Here is a 20,133-nt window from a genome sequence, read left to right on the forward strand (position 1 = left end):
ACCCAAGGGAGCAGAAGTCTTGCTCCATGGAGTGCCCATTCCATTCCTGAAGCTTTGAGGCTGTGTTGGGTCCCTTGGGCAGAGGAGGGAGGAGGTGGGTGGTCTGTGTACAACACCAAGAAGTTGTTTCCAGCTGTGCATTTGAGGTGGTTGGCCAGCACAGTGTGTTTGGGGAGTTCTCCTGCCAGGAGTTCACGTGGCAGTGGAAGAGGAGCAATGGGCTGGTGGTGCTGAAGCCAGAATGCAGAAGTAGCATGACAGAAGGGACTTGCAGTGGGTGGAGGGTAGGGTTTCTTACAACCATGAGTAGTCTTGGTGTTCTGGAAGGAGTGTTCATTGCTAGGAGTGGATCCTACAGACCACAAGGAAGGAGTGATTGGAGTGGATGGTTTCTGGTGAGAAACCAAGAGCAGCTTTGGAAATTACCATTATGCATTAGTAGGTGGGGTCAGAGGACAGTAATGAGACTGCAGTAAAAGCTAATGGGTTGAAGTTGATACTGAGAGATTGGTAGAAAATATGAGATTTTGTCTCAGGGAGAAGAAAGCAGGAAACCTGTGTTAACAGGTGAGAATGGAGTCGTGCTGGGCCTTCACATTTCCTTTTCTTTTTAAAAAGGGATGTAAGATATTTTTCTTTCAGGAGAGATTTAAAATCTGAGAAGTCTACAAGACTTCAATATACAAGAATATATGTGGAGTGAGACAAAAAAGACTCAAAGAGGGGGAAAAAACAGGTTCAGGGGCATTAAATAGCAGCTGAAAAATCCTAGGTGTCTTTTTCTTCACAGTTGCCCAACTGGGACATGAAAATTATTTTACTTAAATGAATTTGGTGTAACTTTAACCTGTGCTTTTTCATTTTTCATAAGGAAGGCTAAAGGGGCACTGTCTGCCTCCTCTTGACAGGCTTTTTGGAGCTGCAGTTAGCACTTGTGTTTAGTCTGGTTTGACATACCCATTACTGGAAGAGGTGCAGTATATTACAGTATATTAACACACTTCTCTCATGCGGGGAGGTCACCTCATTTGAAGGGAGCAAGGGGAGCAGAAGTATATAATGCAGAAACTACTTCCCTGAGGCCAGTTAGAAGGTCTATTGCAAAACTGTACCCAGCAGTCAGATAAGGCCATTCAGATGATTTCTGACAGTGTCATTTACCATTGCTTAGGCTGTACTTATGTGAAAATTTAGTTATGTAGTACTTAAAATAGCCCACCTGAAACTAATTTTATTCTTGCTGAGAAACAGTCATTAAGATAGATACCAGAAAGCAACTCTATTTTTTACAATGCCAAACTGTTGAGTACTGGGCCTTTGTTAATGGGGTTTATCAGATGACAAAATTAAAATTACATAGCCAGTGTTGCTATAAACAATAACCCATAAAGTAATTGTGAGTTAACACCTTCATTTTTGAATGTATTTATTTCAGCCAGAAGTCATAATTAAAGCTTTTCAGTTACTCTTCAATAGCTTTAATTTGTAATATTTTTCTAAAATCAGTCTCTGCTTCCTTATCAGCACTAAAGTTTCTAGTGATTGTAATGCTAATTCAACTTGAGTACGAATGTTACATAAATTTTGCCTGGTAGTTTCTTGCCATTCTGAACATGCATCTTGGTGCAGGGGCTGTAGGAAAAATTAAAAATGAACCGTGCATTTTAATGAAAACCAGCAAACAATTTCCTGCATCACTTGGTATTACTATGTTCTAATTATGGTGATTGTGGTGTGCTGTAGCTGCTGCTTTGCTTTTCAGTCTGCAGAGTCTGGGTAGTTCTCTAGCAACACCAGAGAGGTTAAATTGAAAAGTTTTTGGTGCATATTTTTTTCTTAGGATATTGACAGCAAAAACAAAAGATAGTTTTTGAGTTCCATTCTAAATCTCAGCACATTTTGATGTATCAGCTGAAGTGGGGTTTTGCTATCTAGTTAAGATAAAAACTGGAAAAATAAGTTTTGCTCTACTATTATAATTAAACCAAGCTGTTTCTTGGTATAATTTATGTTTGGAGCCTCAGAATCATCTAAACAGGAGAAAAGTTGAATTCTCCAAGACCAGCAGTGTGCTGTGATGAAAGGTCAGCTTTTGAGACTTCAATGGGCATCCCTTTGAAAGAAAACATCAAGAGATACAGCAGATAAATAAAGCCTAACTTGAACATTTTAGCTTCTGGTTTAGTAACTCCTGGTAAATGGTTTTGTGTGTGAAAATATTATGGGATGTAATGGCTATTTTATTATTGATGATCTCAGAACATGAAAGTGCAGTATTGACATGTTTCATTTATGATGGCTCCTCTGTGGAGCCATTGGAACCAGTGTGTTGTCAAAGCCTTGTGGCCCTGTTTAGGACACTAAAGCCATATTCATTCTCCTTTCAGAAGAGAATGGAGGATTTTCCTGTTCCCTCTTGAAAGGGGAATTCCAAAATTTGAAATCCTGTAAGAGTGGTTTCCTTGACTACAAGAGTAATAATCTCTCTGCCATGAATTGTAAACACTTCCACACTAGCAAAGTCTTTTTATGTCTCTATCTGAAGTTAAGACATTTGTCTGTCTTTTCTACCATCCAAAATTCTTGACTTGTTTGGCAAACTAACTCCATAAAGCTTTGTCTTTCATTGGCTTTGTTTGTTTTGGTTTTCCCTTTTGAAAACAATTTGGTCTCTTTGTAGCACATTCCAGTTTTGTTCTCCTTTTGTGACTTGTTCCTCTTGCTTTCCTTCAACTTGAATTGAGAGAATTAAGTGCAGTTGTAGCTCTGATTAAAATCTTGCCTTAATTGAGTTGCAAATTTGCAATGACATATATTGGTCAGGGTGCTGATGTGGCACCTTTCCCATTCCTAGTGCCTTCCTAAATTCTGGCAATACTGTTTTCAGTTGCCTGTGTTAATTTATCCTATATTTCTCTCTTCTCATCTTGGAGTTCAGTATAGAGTGCAAATTGTTTTCTCCATGATAGTGACTTGTTAATTATCTGTCAGGAAAATTAAATCTTGTTTTGCCTTTCCCTTGAGGTATCTCTGATACTTGGTGTCCTTGTGCAGTTTCTGGTAGAATGTCAGTTCTGAGCACCATTGCTGTACAGATACACAAACATTTCCAGCTTCCTTTGGAGGGATTCATGGTGTCAGCTGACATTGTTCAAATAATCCTAAATTAAGAAGGTGGTGAGGAAATCTATCCATTAGATTTACATGGGATGTCTTCTAAGGTTCGAAGAGTAGCATTGCTTTGCCTTTCACTAACTCAGTTGAGTACCAGCCCATGTTTTTGTGTCTCACCTGCCTTACTGTCAGGGAATGCTGTGGGAATGAGTCTTGTTACTGATATGCTGAGTTATGTTTGGGGATGGGGGTCTGTTTTGGGTTGACAGGGACGCTAACAGTATTTAGGGGAAATTCGACAAATAAGTAGAAGATCACAGTTTTGTTAATCAAAGGTGCTAAATAATTAGGCAGAAATTATCTCTGTAAACCTTAGGAAATATGTTTTTGTTAAGTTTCTCAGGTGCTGATTTATAGTAAAGATGTCTTGTGGCCCTGGTATGACAGTTCTGTATTCTATTATATCATCTGTTTTGTATGCTGAGTGCTGAGAATGGAAAAGATGGAAACATGGTTAGATTGTCAGTTGTTTCCAATGAAGAAATTTCAGTTTGGTGGAACTGTTTGCATTCCTGTGGTCGGCAGTATAAGGAAATACCATGTTATGAAAAATTCCCAATTGTTTCCTTAAGGGCTCTTTGAGTTGCACAATCTTTTGATGGTTTTGTTTGTTAGAAAAAAAAAGAAAGAACTTAGTTGCCAGCTCTTCAGTTTGGAACTCAAAATTTTCTTAAATATTTACTAGAGCTTTGCTTTTATACTCAAGGTTTGGATTCAAACCAGAAGAGTATTTTCCTAATGCACACTGATCAGCCATTATAATATGAGTAGCTGAGGAAGAGTATAATTTCATTCCAGGGCAAGTTTCTTTGGGATATCCCAACAGTTCCTGGACTATCCATCATTGTGATTACTCATAGTTTCTGGATGCAGCTCTAAAACATTACTTCTCTAAGAGAGGCAGAGGTAGCTCTCAAGTAACCAAGTGGCTTTTGCACTTTAATTCTCAAGATAAATGGTATTTCTGACACAAAAATTCTTTTGTCCTACAGGATGAAGCCCACATTTAGCATTTAATTTGTACTTGCATTTTCAATATCCTGTTAGGATTTGTGTAGTATGTCTGATTTCTGACACATGTGGTTATTCAGATGTATTGAAAATTTTTGCAAAGCTGTTCATGTTCAATATCTGTCTTACTGCTGTCATCTCTTGCATTAAAATCCATCTCTCTTCCTAATTTATTCATCCAAGAATGTATATGGTTGTTTTCCCTGATCTGCGACCTGACTCTAAGTTTGTTCTTTAATGTGTGACTGTTACTCCTTCCCAGATTTTCTTTTTCCCATTCTTGATATGATCTTCATCCTTTGTTATTGATTATGTAATTTTATTTTGGGAATGGAGACATTTAACTGATGAACAAGAGCTGAGAATGTGACCTACACAATGTAAAGTGCAGTGAAGACATTTCCTGACTAGTACCTTTGTCAAGGTTTCTTGCTCATACTCCAGGGGTGGGTAGAATGGGATGAAAGACCCTGCTGGATTAAGCAGAGGGAATTAAGTCATGGCACTAAATGGCAGAGTAGTTTGATAATTGTCACGTATTTTTGTTGTTTTAATAATGAAAATTTTGAAGTGGGGAGGGATGAATAACTTATGAAAGTTCATTGAGTGGTAATAAGGAGAAGAGATGTGAAGTAGAAAAAAGAGATTGTAACAAAGAGCTTGTGACAAAGGACAGGAAAAAAATTTTCTCAGTAGCTGAGAGCTGCAGGATCTCCAGCCTGTGCAGCGCCCAGAGGTGGGGACAGAGCTGAGCAAGCTGCCCCTGGCTGTCCTGGGGCTACGCTGGCCCTCCTGGGCAGGAGCAGGGCTGTGCCACTCTGGGGAGACTGCAGTGGGGTCAGACACCTCAGATATGGGCACCTCTGTGCTCTGCAAACCAGTGCTACTAGACCTGAAGCTGGAAAATTGGAGAGACTGAAATTTTCCTGTCTGAGAGTGGTCTGTCAATGCCCTCTGGAAACAGTAGCTGCTAGCCTGGAAGAGAGTCTCTTCTTGCCTGTGACGGCTACGCTTAAAATAACATATCAGAGCTTGCGTAAAAATAGTATTCCCTTATCTCTAACAGTGTGAAGTAGATGAAAAATAAACTGTACCCATGCCAAGAATAAACAGTCACGTTAGAGTGTTTAAATTCCTGATGCTGTGGAGTACTCACGCTCTAGCATGGCATTTTGGTGCCAATGGATTTCTTGTTCTTTCCCCAGTCACTGCCATTGCTTTGTGTGCTCTGCCAGGGAGCAGTTGGCAGGACAGCAAAATGAGCAAATATACCCAAACCCCACAAAGAGCACCTAGGCAGAGAATTCTGTCCCCTAAATCTGTATTCCTGTCAGGTCTAAAAGTAGATGAAATAGTCTTGTGGCTGTTAATCTATATTACACCTGTAATACTCTGTATAAGTACATTGTTCATTCCTAAATGCAAACTTGCTGAGCAAGGCATTGACTTTATATAAGTAAATAATTCAGGGAAAATAGACAACTTGAGCAAGATGCAATAACATCTTATTTTTACTTCTCTTAGAATTTTGTTTTTTGCTTTAGAATATCTTGTAGTGATGGTGTCTTCCTGTAATTTTGTATAATTCTACTGCACTATTTTTGTGCATCTTGGTTTTTTGGAAGTCAGTTCTTTACTCATGAAATTCATAGAGCACATTGAATAATCCAGCTTTTAGTGCTGATGGGAAATGGGACAACCAGGCTGCTGTAAGTGTTGAAACTAGTGAAGTGTTTGTGGCGTGATATGCTAAGCAGTAATGCTTGAGGATACCACAGTGAAGTCATAAAAGAATAAAAAGGAAAAGCTGAGAGTGGTTGAAAGAGTCTGTTACAACCTGATGAATTCAAATGGGGTAACAAGGTGGTGAGAAATACCAGCCTTGCTTCATGGTAGGCTGAGCTCAGTGTTTTCACAATGCATAAAATGTCTAACTTGCAATGTATAGATCTTAGAAAATGTAGCATACGTTTTGTATGCATGTATGAAAGAAGGTGTCTGGCCCCTGTCCCCCAGGAAATAACTGTTTTTTCTTGGTGGAGTGGCTGAGGGAAAAAGGAAAATGATGGAAATATTTTGTTAGGTTTGACTGAAGATAACTTGTGGTCAAAGCCTGTGAAGACAAAAGATGATAGAAGGAAACAATTACTATTTTATTTACTTATTTTACATTCATGTTAGAAGATGAATGCAAGAGGAAAACCCATTCCTGCTCGGGGGTGGGAAAGGGTCAGAGCAGGGCGGTTGTTTCCGTAGGAGCTCTGGGCACTGGCAGCTGTCAGTGTCTGAAGGGAGGTGTTGTGTTCCTGTGCTGTGCTCCTGTCCCAGCTCAGGCTGCTCTGGAATTCAGCTTCCTCAGGGCTACCAGGGGAGTTGTGGATTGTGGTTGTTATGCTCTACTTTAAAAATGCAGCAGGTAGTCTGGGTTTTCTGAGTTGTAACCTGGTCAGTGTTGAGATTTCCAGCTAGACGCTCTTAAGTGAGACTTCCCTTTGAGATTTCGTTATATGAAAAATGCATTATATGATAACAAAATAAAATGTAATTCAATGAAAAATTCTGAAAAGGGGTTCAAGAAGTTACTGTAAATATACAGTACACAGTATATTCCAATTGTGTTGAGAAGCCTACCACAAGTCAGTCATGTCTTTTTTCTGTTTTACAGGTCAACTGTATTACTAGAGAGGAGGAGAGCTGTGGAAAAATTCAAGGTACCCAAAACATTTTGCTGCCTGAATTCTTGCTGTGTTCTAGTGTAACAATATTAAGGGGGAAGAGGGAACTGAGTCAGTGAACTGCCACTTTTAAAGTGGTTTTATTAAAAACCACAGACAAAAAGCCCCATCACAATAATCTCATTAATGTTGTGCAAAATACTTTTGTGGGATAAAGTTTTGCCTTAGCTTTGGTGTGCGTACAAGAGTCTGAACAAAGCTGCATAATAGTTGCTCTAAATGTGTAATAGAACTGCATAGACATAAGGGTATTGAGGTGTCCTGCAAGTTACAGCCCCAGTGAGGTGCATATTCCCTCTTTGTGTAGTGGGTTACAGGCACCAGCTGATGATAAATATCATCAAATACCAGGGAGTGTGGTGATGGAAGCTTTGACTTTCTTCAGGGCAGTTAGCAGACTTAGCTAAAAGCAGTTAACTGCTCCATGTGCAGCTCCTAAAGATGCAAAAGGAGTGGTATGAAGATGGCAGAACCTGACAGCAGCCTGGATTCTACAAGCTGGAACTGGGGATTCTTCTATACATTTTTCAGACACTTCTGTTAATGTCTTACAAGTGTATCTCTGGTATAGATAACATATATTGTGTTGTGGTTTTTATCTTTATAATAATAGGCAGCAAACACTCTTACAGTGGAATATTTTAGGGATTTGAATGCCTAATCTCTTATCTGGAGCATTTTTTGTCTAGCACTCTTTTCTGTAGCTCCCCAGGTCTTTATTAAAATAAGACAGTGTTATAATTTGCGTTTTCATGTCTGTTATGTAACTAAAAAGACTATGTTAAAATAATCCTGTTGCTAGCACTTGGATAGGATTCTTTTGAAAGATTTTTCTTAGTTGGAGAAAGTTTTTCTCCTTTCTTTGCAGTAAAGTATTATCTGTGAGATGCTACACATACCTTGCAAATGGAACGCAATGAGGCAGAAGCAAGGAGGAAGTCAAAATATTATCACTTCATCAAAATGGAAAGACAATGGCTTTTGGTAATAAAAGCTGTTTTTATACTTCTGTGCACTTCAAATTGAGAGGAGCTGAGCTGCCTTCTTCCACTAAAAGTGCATCAACTTGTTACTTGTTCGTAGTGATGTAGTGAGCTCTGGTCCTTTCTGTCCTGTGGATGCTAAGTTTGTGTTGTTTGTAGCTGTGTAGGTTGCTTGTGCCACACATTCAAAAGCAGTTTGCTACAGATGAGAGTACAGTTTATATGGAATTAATGTCTCAAATTTCTACTATAAATACAGCTTTTAGAGATGAGTTGCATTAAGTCTTTGTGATTGATGGAAAAAATAATGGACGTTTTCTTTTTGTTTGAAGAGTGTGAGAATTTAAAAGAAAGGGCAGCGCAATTTATGGTCCTGGTAAAAAAAAAATGTGTTCAGTTCTTGACCTGCTGGTGGTAGTTATGCTTACATTGCAGGTGATACAAAACTGCTCATGTCTGTTATTTAGACAGAATTGAAAATACAGGAGAGCAAAATCTGTCTGCTGTCCAAGAACAAAACCAGCAGTGTTGTTGTCACTGATGTGTTCATCAATAATGCCTTTCATTTCAAGAAACTGGGTAGTTTCTTGGTCCTTTTACTTTTGCTTTAAGGTGATTCAGATCATTGGTTCCACCCTGAAACTGAGGTCTTTGTGATGCTTGTGGTAGTTAAAATACAAGATGTTTTCCTGGGATCTTGGGAGACTGCTAGACATGGAGCCCCAGTGTGGCTGCATTCCCTGCAGTGTTGGACTGGCTTCTCCTACTGGCTCCTGGTAAGATGAGAATCTGGCAAAAAGCATAAAAATGAACTAATGTGTAGCTGGAAAAAAGATACAAGGGACTCTCAGACATTTTATCTGGCGTCTCCAGTGCTGAAGGAGGGGTTTCTATCTCTTTGCTGATTTTAGACAAGGGATTTTACTCTTGACGTTTTTTTGCCCCTCACTGTGCAGAACCTGTCAAATCCTTTTCCTGACACTTTCTCCCCCATCAGTCCCTCAAAAAGACTTCAAAAGAGATTTTTCCCAATTGCAAAAGGAACTAGGCATGGCCTTTCTAACTCACCCTGCATTTGAAGCATTGATAAGTAACATGTGGCTGGCTCCAAACTGCTGACTTTCCCAGCACTTAAAAAAACACGGAGTATGGTTTTAAAAGAAACTAGAGGATTGTTCTCCCTTCTTTGCAATTGCCTTTGTGTTATGTGTCCCAAGAGGTTTGATTCTTTTCTGTCTGAAGCAGTGAGAATTCACTACTGTCTTTCTGATTAACACATATTGAAAAGAAATGTCAAATTTTTAAAACTTTTCCATATGGGAAGGGTTTCTTTATTCATAATCTGTGTCACGCTCTTTAAGTTGTAACTTTCTTTTGCTTTAATGCCTTTGGATCATCACTATTTGGAGGTGCCCTAGCAGAAAGAAAAATATTATTTTTAGAACTTGATACTGAGTAAGAGGAGCCTGGAATCAAAATCTACTGTCATGCATAATTGTTTAAACCTGATATGGAGTTTGGCAAAGGTAGAGACTGACAGGTCTTTTCCATAAAATGTGGTTGGGGCTTCATCTGTAAAGACAGGGCATGCCTGAGGACAGCCCTGATCCTTTTAAGAAGAGTTGAGCTCGCTTTAAAGGCGAGGCTGAAAATGAAGAAGAATGTAACCTGGGGAGTTTTGAGCTTATTCAATAACTCCAATCTGATGCATCTCATTATAATGATGGGAGAACATGGTAAAACAATGGCCTTTTTATTTCGTGCTCTAAGGAACAATCTAAAAGTAAACTGTACAAAAATAGAGTAAGATGCATAACTAACATAAATCTGTTTTCCAATCTGTCACCTCAGTTGATTTTTCTTTCAAAAATAACAATAAAATCCCAAGCCCTCCCTGAAATACAGATGGTGTAGCTGTATTACCCATAACCATTTAACTTGGTCAAATAAAATCCAGCGTTGTCTCTTAGTTGTTGGGAAAGCTGCACTCTCTTCATGTTGTCCCACGTGGTTTGTGTGAAGAGAGCTCAGATCTTGAACTATTGAAATGTTGAAAGGGTTTGTTGGGGCTATTTTTGAAAACATCTCACAGAAATCTTAAGATTCAGCAAGTTGGTAAAGCTGATACTTCTTGTTTTATTTTCTCTCTCTGATATGAAGCATATTTCTAAGCTGCATTACTAAGGTGGCATTACTCATTTAGACTTTTAAAATCCCCTTGCACATAGTACTGAGGAAGAGGTCAAAGTAGGGCAGAGCAGGACAGTTGCCAAAGTATTTTTGCATGCTAGCAGTGTAGAGTTGACTAAATCTTTTGTCTGTGCCCTACTGAAGTGTCAGCCTTTAGTGTCCCATTCCTGCCACCTGCACACACCCTGTTTTCCAGCTCTGCTGAAGGTCATGTTCCTAACTAGGCTGCTGTAGTGTTGATGGTTTTGAGCCCCTGGGCTTTCTAATCCTTGAGAGAGGCTAGATGTGTTTGTGGGACTATTTTAAGCATCCTCTTGAGTGTTTTCCTCCCACCCTGCCCAGCATCTTTCAACATTCCCTCTCCATTCTCCAGACAGCCCTCACCCTTCCAGCCCATCAAGGAGGAATTGGGATGAACATTGGCTCAAAAACCCTTTAGGCATGATGCTTCCTGGAGTCAAGCAAAGGAAAGTGTTTACTAAGTGTTTACTCCTGAATGTATTCATGCAAACATGGAAAGATTGTGTTCTCCATCTTCTGTCAGCTACCAGCCCTGATGGAACCATATTTAATCATCCTAGAAGCCTGGGGTCCTCTGGTAAAATGTAAATTTATTGTCCCCTCTGATCCCCATTGTCAGTGAACTTCCTGATTTTGGTCAGTTTTTTAATTGGTGCTGTTTAAGTTGCCAGATGTGGCTCTTCAAATGTCAGTGACTATAGATAATCCTGTCTGCATGAATGATGAAACAGAATATGTGGCACAAGTGTATTTCTGCCTTAAATGCCTGTTTCCAGTAAAAAGAAGTCGTCTTGCCATCTGATAACAAAGAGAAAATTAAACACGGATCTGGGCTTATGCACATTTCATACAATTGTATAATCTGATGGCTTTTCCTCTAGAGAATCAATTTAAAACTTTTTTATTCCTAGTATGAGAAGTTTCAATGCATAGAAGTCTGAGTCTTTGCTTTTATCTCACTAAATATTTGTAGTTGAAGGCAGTAATATTTGTTCACGCCATATTTGCAGTCTGTGTTTTTCTTGCTCGGATTGAAAGGTAACCACGTTAATTGTGTAGATGATTTGTATTTAAAGTCCTGCATTGGCTGGACTTTTTTTTCCTGTTGAGATGAAGAAACTCTCTGGAACTCAGTTCCTGTTTACTTGGCTGTCTCAACCTTGTCCTGTATGGATGTGACAATGGTGTTTTATCTCCTCCACTTCTCCAGCTTTCCCTGCTGGTGGTAGTGCTCATGCTGAACCGAGCTGTTCACTGTGACCGGTTCACCAAAGCACTGGAGCTCTGCCCAGATACTCATAACAAATGAAATAAAATGTGGTTATATATTGTGCAAGTTAAAGTAATCAAAGAGAATATAAAAAAAAAGATTAAAGGAGATCCTGTTCAACATTTCTATAGTTGCCTTTCTCCTGAAAAAACACTTGCTTTGTGTGTAGCTCCTGTTGCTTTTAGTACATAGGTGAAAGAGCTGTGGGGTTGTTGGTTGTGTCTTTAATCATTATTTTAAAAACACAATAACTTTCAGCATAGATTGTTGTTACAAAATAGAACCTGGTTCTCTGTAACCTCAGCACCAAGTGATGATTGTCTTGTCTCAAAAGAGCCAAACCTAAAGTTTCCCTGGCATAAACAGATTACATTTGAGCACTTGTACTGCTTCTCTCGCTGTGATGGAAAGCTGGAGTAGCTTAGAAGCTGAGGATGAGGAAGATTAAGAAGTAAAACAGGAAAACATCACTCTAGGATACTTCCAGAACTGCTGCTACTTCGATGATCCATAACAGTGAGGAAGGCTTATCCAAATTCCTGCAACCTTTTAAATGCGAATTGGGTGCTTGAAGCAAAGATCCCACTTCCTCCTCGGGCATGCTGCTAATCCCTGAATTTGTGCAGAATTTCTGTAGCTTTTTCTTCTGCTGAGGATTTAGGAAAAATACATTCAGACTTTCCAAGACAGCACAGCTTTCAAAGGCTTTATTTCACTTATGTTAAAATACTGAATTCTTGTTGCTGCTGGGTTTTTTTCCTTTTGTCTTTTGCTTTTTTTTCCCCTCGAATGCCTGGAACATGTTGAAGAGTGTTGGATTGCTCTTTGCCATTTTCCCTTTCCGAGGTCCCTTTCATGGAAACAGTTTGCTGGCAGCAGATAAGTTTCTGTATCTCATTCCCAGTCAAATTCCTCAGTCCATGTGATGAAGAGTTTCATGGGAGGCAGGAGGAGGAAGAGAACAGCATTCATGTGAAGTCTCTGATTGCAGCAGGGAGCAGAGGAGCTTGGTGGGCACCTCCAGAAGGAATTGCAGGGAGTTGCTGGGCAGGGGAGAGAAGCACTGGGGCTCTGGTGTTCACCACACAAAAACATTTTCCAGCTGACACAGGAAGGCTGTTAAAAGTTAGTAATACAGATTGTTTTATCACATCCTCTTAATTATAAATTAATAAAGAACAGCTCTGCAAAGAGGAGCTGATGTAATTCTTCAGTTGCTTGTGACATGGCGATCAGATTTTCAGCTCCTTCTGTATGATGATGGAATTAAAGCTGGAAATGCTATTCAGAGTTGCAGACTAGTATATTTTAAGTGATCAGGCTTATAACTGCAAGAGAATAGATCCACCTTTAAATATTTTTTCCAAAATATAAACTCTTTCTACTTTGTTAGCATTATAGCTATTAATGAAATGGCTTTAGATGTGTCTCTCTACATCTACCACACTGTACTTAATTTTTTTTTAATTGCTCCTTGGCGTAGGAATAAATCTGTCCCTGATGACTTAAGACTGCTGAATCTTTGTAAAGCATAAAAAATCCAAATGTGGCTAGATGTGTATTAGCTCACCATTGTGTGTTTACTGTGGAGATTGTTGGATTTTACCAGGTTTAGCTTTATTAATCAGCTGCATAGAGTGAATGAGGAATATGTGTTTTAAAACTGGATTTTTCTTTTCTAATGTAGTTACAAACCTTGAAACTCTCCCACTCAATACCAATTTAACTTCAGCAACAGCCTGTGGGTTTGTGATTTGCCCCCCTTCACTTATTGAGCTGTATTCAGAAGTTGTAACATCCTTAGCAAATGCTGATATTTAGAAAGTCAGTTTTTTGTTTTCCCTCTGCTGAAGCTGGATTTGTATAATTTCTTGACAGTTCGGTTGTAGTAACATGGAGGTTTTCTCTGCGGCTAATGACCAATGATTCTTCATGGAAAAGAGTCTGTTAAATGTGGAATCAAGTTTAAGACTTGGTTTTGTTGTGTGTCAGGTTAAAACAAACTCAGTCAAGTTCTTTGCAGCTGATGCTCCTTTAATTCTGCTCCTCCTGCAGAGCTTAGGCTGCTAACTGAGACTTGCCAACACTCAAATCTGCTGGTTATCAGCATGGAGTGCTAGGAGCTGTGATTTATGGTGTGTCATCTTAGGCTGAGGGGAGTCTTGGTTCAAGGGGAATGGGGTAAAACAATCAGTAACAAAACATGAAAGTCTGATTGATTGCTTTATGCTCCACGTTCAGGAACAGTTTTGCAGTGGTTGACAGTTGCTGCTGTTCCCCAGTGTCTGCATCTTAACATAGAGATAGGGAGGGTTTCATGTCAAGAAGTTCAGTTTGAAGCTTATCTGTACCAGTGATTGGACTAACCTATAATTATCTTAATTTTAAATTCAATTTAATCACTTTTTTGGACTAACAGTAGTGCAGCTACACAAATTGCTGAGTGAATTGCTGAATGAAATGTGTTTATACTCCATGGAAATGGACCACTTATACTTCACATAGACTGTTACTTTAGATTGAGTTAATTCTTCTAGTAAACTAAATCAGTCACCCCCTCAAATGTTACAATTAAACAACAACAAAACAAACCCCTCTGCATTCTGTTTGCAGTGCTGGAGTATGTGTTCCTTAAAAAAAAAAGTTTTGAAACATTGTAACACACAATATCAATAGTGCTTATATTACATCAAACGTTTGGGGCAGCAATCTGCTGCCATAAAGGTATGGAAGGAAACAATTTTGTGTTTCCAAAGCCTGTGGATACAAGTCTCAAACTTGTTGAAGGAGTGACTTGAGCAAATATCAGTGTTGCTCTCAGTACGTTTGTGTCTGGATAGCAAAGCTGTTCTTCCCTGGCTCCCAGGAACGTGTCTGTATGATTCAAGTTCAGTGGTCTGAGCAGTGCAATTTCCCTGCCAGCCTCCTGCCTTTGCTAGTCATCAAAATGAAAATGCTCATTATAAGGAAGTTAAAGCCTGCAGGTAGTAAAGTGGCTTTTAAAAGAATTAATTAGAAGATGGATAAAATACATACCCATCTACTGAAGACTTCAGACTTTCTGTTGTTGCTACTTTTTATTTTTAAGAGGCAAGGAGGGGTTTATAGCAGGGTTTAGGAATCTCTTAGCAACGAGGAACCATCTTTCAAAAGTTGAAGTTTTTGCTGAAGAAAATAGAAGAGGAAAAAAAACTCTCTCACAAATTAAATTTTAAAGTGTAATAAGTCTGGCCAGAAAATATTCTGAGAAACAATTTGCTAAAGATACCAGAGCCAGCAATAAATCCTTTAAATTGAATCATTTCAAGTACATCAAGAATGAACATCCTGCCAGACAGACTGGAGAGCTGATAGATGACTGAAGTATAGAAGAAATACATGGTGAACGTACGGCACAGTAAAAAAGCTAAATTATCTTTATCCAAGTTGACTTTCCTGAGAGATTTTAGGGCAGAAACTTCATTTTGTAGGTCTATTTTGAGAACTGGTCTCAAATTGAAATGTTGGTAAAAAACATTTTTAGAACATAGAAAAAAAAAGCAGCAAATTGCCAGGAGTAGATTCCATTTACCCGAGAGAGCTTACGGTAACCACCAGTGACAACACTGATCTGGCAACCGTGATCTGCTGCTTAAAATGGCTGCGAGAGCAGAGCAGGAAGATAGACTAACACAATTTCAATGTATTAAAAGCATTCCAGGAATAGCCAGGGTACCACAGACCTGCAGGTCTGTACAGGCAAGTTGGTGTGTTTCATTAGGAACAAAAACCACAAAATTGATAAATACGTGAGCAAATGTGTGGGCAAAATCTTATCTCAGGATTTGAGGGAAGTACTCATGTGCATTTCAGATAGATGGCCTTTAACCTTAGGGTGGGACATGCAGTTATTTAGGTCTCATTTTCCTCCTCTTCAGCTTGCAGAGTTGAACTTGCTGTTGGTGTGAAATGCAAAAAATCCCCAATCATTTGCTCTGTAATCATATAACTTTTTGAAAAAGGTACTTACTTAACAGCCAGGAACAGAATAGTATACCACAGTGTAACTTTGTGATAAATTAGATGGACCTAAATAAATAAATTCCAGTATGTTTTTATTGGAAACAGTGGACTGAAATTAACTGTATTGCCTCAAGAGCACTAAATGACACATATGTAATAAAAATCTTTGACTGCTGATGTACATTAATTTAGATGTGAATGTTTGTTTACTTTTGGTCAGGTTCTGACCACAAGATGTAGGTGAAGCTTACTCTGTGGTATGTGTGGCATTGTCAGTAAGTAGACTCCTATGAAATCTGCCAAGTCAGAATTTTCTCACAGTGTATGTGATTGGCACACATCACACTGAGTGTTTGTGACTCTTTCTTACATTACTGATGACATATACTTCTTGGTAAGAAGATACAAAATAATAAGGTAAAGTGTCATATTGGCATCATACCAGGCTTTAGGGAAAAAAAATTGTTTGGACTAAAAGCAGCTTCGAGCTTTTTCATGGCTAGAGCCTCTTTAAGGTACTTAATGATGGTGAAATAGCTTTAAAGTGAAACAGATTTACTAGACCAGCTGAAAGGCCCTCTCCAGCATCTGTCAGCTTTATACCAGTTTTGTACCAAAGAATTACAAAATTACCAAAAAACCTCACCAGAAAGGCAAGGTTACTTCCATGGAAATATTTTCTTTCACCAAATCTTTCCCTTAGGCTTTGGGAATATACACTTTACATAAAATTATGCTATTCTTTTTCAAACATAAAACATGAAGTTTGCACCATTGCTATTTTGCACATTGTGTCATATGGAAGAAAGCATATGTTTGTAGGTGGGTACTGATAAGCTTGTATGATTTAGAAAAGTTTTCAAAAATCCTCTCATCTTCACCATAACTTAGTGTTGCATGTTTGTCATGCCAATTCAACCCTGGCTCATCTAACTGTCATAAAAGGAGGAGAGCTTAAATCAGCCTTTACAAAACACATTTCAGTGCAGTACATTCAATACATTTCACTGCAATAAACTCTTTATTGCCATGAATTCAGCAAGGTGCTTGTAGTGGGCTGATGGATATGAGGGGTTTGTTGTTGCCTTTACTCCACTTTCAGCATGAAACATTAAAGGATTTCTACTATAAAGGAGTGTTAGTTTATTTACATGTCATGCTGACACTGAGATGTAGAGACTCTAGTACCACATTCATGTCAAGTGTGAGTTGTGCAGTGCATTTGCTAACTTTTTGGCTCATTTTTCTTTCTTGACAGCAACAGTAAAATACAGAAGACAGTCTTTGAGTTGCATATTAGTTTCAAGCACTTACTGGGAATGGGAGAGAAAGTATTGTCATTATTTTAAAAATCATTTATGGAACTTGTTAAATACTATTTCCTATTAAGCTTGTTTGATTTATAGTAGTCTCCATGGATGAACATTTTTGTAATCAAATAAATTTGTATTTTGATTGCAAACCCAATAAAATATGTATGCTACCTTTCCTCTATTCCTCCTTCCTTCACTTTTCCTCCTGTTCTGTTCCCTACATGTTGAGATTTTATTCCTTTATATTTTTTGAGGAATTGGTCATATATTTTTACTTAATGATTGTTATGTTGGCAGTTCTTGCACTTGGTATTCTGAAACCTTGTTGGTGCCTAGTGACAGTTTCTCACAGCATATTTTAATCTACTCTCACAGATCTTGGGATGTAGTTGGCACTGAGGTTCTCTTTTTATACTGTGTTGTATCTCACTGCTAAGAATTAGTCTGTAATATGTGTTGTTGACTTGGGCAATGTAAAAAAAAAGACCTCTAGTTGTGAGATGCATAGAAAAGTGTATTACCTGTTGTGCACGTGAATTGCAAGAATTTAATGAATAGACTCTTATTTTTATATCTGGCACTTGGATTTTTTTTCCCCTGGGCTAATAAAATAGTTAAGTGATCTCTTCTTACATGTTCATTCTGTCTTGCCTGTAGCTTGTCGTTGTTTTAGAGCAGCACGTGCCTTGCATAACTCGAGATCTCTGCAGTATCAGTGCCTGCTTGTGGGTTGTGTGCCTCTGTTGGACACACTGTCAGTCTATGGCACAGCCAATGAAGTCTAGATAATTACTCACTTCATGCCAGAGAGAGCTTAGTTAGACAGTGAATTCAAGTGGTATGTAATTATCTGAAGTTAGGCAGAAAGAATTGCACTCTAGGACCTAACGGTTTCACAAACACAAATGCTGAACATGAAGATGTTAAATTTCAGTACTTAATATAGATGATAAATGACAACTGTTACTTTAGGACTTAGGAATTTTTATTTCAAACCGGGAACTTTTAGACATTGAGCAACTTTGTTCCTGATTCACATCTCAGAGAGAGAAGAGCTTAAGTCATCCCTAGTGACTCACAAATTATTTAACCGTGAAGTATGAACTGCTCTTGCAAGTTCAGATGGTGCTATTTATCCTTAACTATTATGTGATGTAAGCATTTCTAGGCACAATCAAACAACTTCCACATTTCAGTAATTATTCCAGCAAATGTGATATGTGTACATATTCAGTATAAGTAAAACAATTTTCATGTATTACAGCTGGATGTGAAAATTAGGGACTTTCTAAACCCCTTTTGCATTCTTTTGGTGTGAAATTTTTTGCTGTATATCAAATCTGAGAGGTGTGCACAGCTAAACCTCACTATTACTCATATGTAAGTCTGGTTTGGGATATAAGTAGTATGTGGGTTTGGAACCCTCTCTGCATCTGAATTTTAGCCTTAGTGACTAAAATTTATATCCAGCTTGAAGCATCATTCCTAAATTTAAATGGTAAATCCTTACAAGCAGAAGAATTGTGGTTTATTTCTGGGATAGATCTTTCAAGCTTTTAAAGAATACATAGATCTTGGATAGGTTTGCTTCACAAGAGAGAATTTTGCTCTGGAGAAGCAGCAAACAAGGAAACTAGTCAGTGAAGAGTTGTGTTTAGTTAGCCAGTTGGCATATGTGCACTTGCAAGATTCACTTCAGTGATTTCTATTTGTAGTGCTCAGCTGAGTTCTACTGATGCAGTAAAACTTACTGTTATCACTTTTAACATCTATCAGTATTTTCACAGCCTCCTATCAAAATATTGCTGAAAACTGAGCCTGAGAAACAAATTTGAAATCAATAACTAACACCCATTCTAGTTAGTGTGGCTGGGGTAGGAGGAATTTTTAAGCTATATAATTTTTCAGGCATCTGCAGCTCTATCACCATTCCCTTCTTTACTGCAATATCTTCCATTTTGAGGTAAGTCTAAAAAAGCCTTTAATCCTGGGAATTTTTAAAGACTTCTCCATGTTCTGCTGTTTAAAAATACTTGTGTCTTCTGTTGTCCAGTATTTAGAATAAGTAGGATATTAAGAAATAAAATTATTTGCATTGCTGAACTTCATGTGAAAAGAACTAATGGTCTTGAGAAGGTGGCCTACACACCTTGGAGGTCTTGGCATTGCTCAGTGTGATGTGATTGACTGATCACCTCCAGAAACTTTCTGTGCATGTTTCTAATGTGAGAAAGTCAGGTTTTGCTGTGGCAGACAACAAGCAATGTAGGAAATCATCCCCCAATGGATTTGCCCAATGTTGAATAGCTAAAAATGAAATGGTGGGAAGAATGATGAGTGCTATTCTTGCTTTCCAGCAGCAGTGGAACTGTTCATACAGCAATTCAGTGAGATTGCATGCAGTCTAAATTGTGCTATGCTTCTGATTTAAAAATGTGCTGCTTCTGTTTAGCCTTTATTGAGTCATTGGTTCCAAGAGAGAAAAAAAAGATGGTATTTTAAGCCATTTGTACAAATTCATATCTTCCAGTCAACCATGGAGTTTGGATTTACTTTCCTTGGGAAGCTGTAAATTACTGAAAGTCCTCTACTTTTCTATTTTCCAAATTTTAACACTGCATGCTTGTATCATGGTTTTGGAGACTATACCAAGCTTCCAGAAATATAGCTCTAAACTTCAGACATCCTTCTTTGAAAAGGCAATATTTAAATATTTTGTCAATATTGTTTGCTCAAAGGATATTTTTCTACCATTTGTTTTATTACTGTATGGACATATCACAGTTTTATTTCTGCAGAATGTTTTTCTTTTCATGCATTGGGGCACAAGCGTGTAGTTTTAGCAGACTCGGTTTATTCACCAAAATACACAAGCTGGTACTTCATTGCTTTTTTGTGAAGGGAATAGCCCTGTGACAGTTACTTCTTACCATAGGCACTGGTCTTGAAAATAGTCAAGTGAAAATACTTTCTTATTAGTGTCACTCTTTTGAATACCTGTGCAGTTTTGAGAGGATTGATTGCTCCATCCAATGAAAAGGTGACTTGCTGCTACTAAAAATCAAAGGAGCTATTTTTTACTGGTGGTGTTGGAGAAAAAAAATGCCAATAATATATATTAGAAATGTTTTGGTGTGTGTGGCTTTACCCAGCAAGAAGGAATCAATTTGGAATTTTTAAATGGGGACTGGCTTGGATTAACTGGCGAGGAAAAAAAATACATGTTGTTTTGAGTTCTTAAATGTATTAGAGGAAAAAATGAGCTGTTCATGTAAACTGGTGAGTTGTGGTAGGATGAAATTTCCAGGGCTCTAACAGGGTGAGGTTTGTCAATGGTACAAATAGCATCCCCCTTTTATGTACTCTGTGCCTTTCCTGAAATCCCAAGGTAGCATGAGGGGATTTCATTCACAGGAGAGACTCTAAAGGACTGA

General features: G+C 38.3%; 1 protein-coding gene across 4 annotated transcripts in view; it reads left to right on the forward strand.

Annotated features, from left to right (window-relative positions):
* ADD3 (adducin 3) overlaps positions 1-20,133 on the forward strand; it is a 91,972-nt gene that overhangs the window by 26,231 nt on the left and 45,608 nt on the right. For 3 of the 4 annotated variants that reach the window (XM_039708977.1, XM_039708975.1, XM_039708979.1), the window contains exon 2: positions 6,851-6,896. The exons of the other annotated variant lie outside the window; for it this stretch is intronic. The gene's annotated coding sequence lies outside the window, so the exon portion shown is untranslated. The remainder of the gene's footprint in view (positions 1-6,850; positions 6,897-20,133) is intronic. 4 annotated transcript variants of the gene reach the window in all.

This window comes from Passer montanus, unplaced genomic scaffold (assembly GCF_014805655.1).
Source record: "Passer montanus isolate IOZ18808 unplaced genomic scaffold, ASM1480565v1 scaffold21, whole genome shotgun sequence".
NCBI lineage: Eukaryota > Metazoa > Chordata > Aves > Passeriformes > Passeridae > Passer > Passer montanus.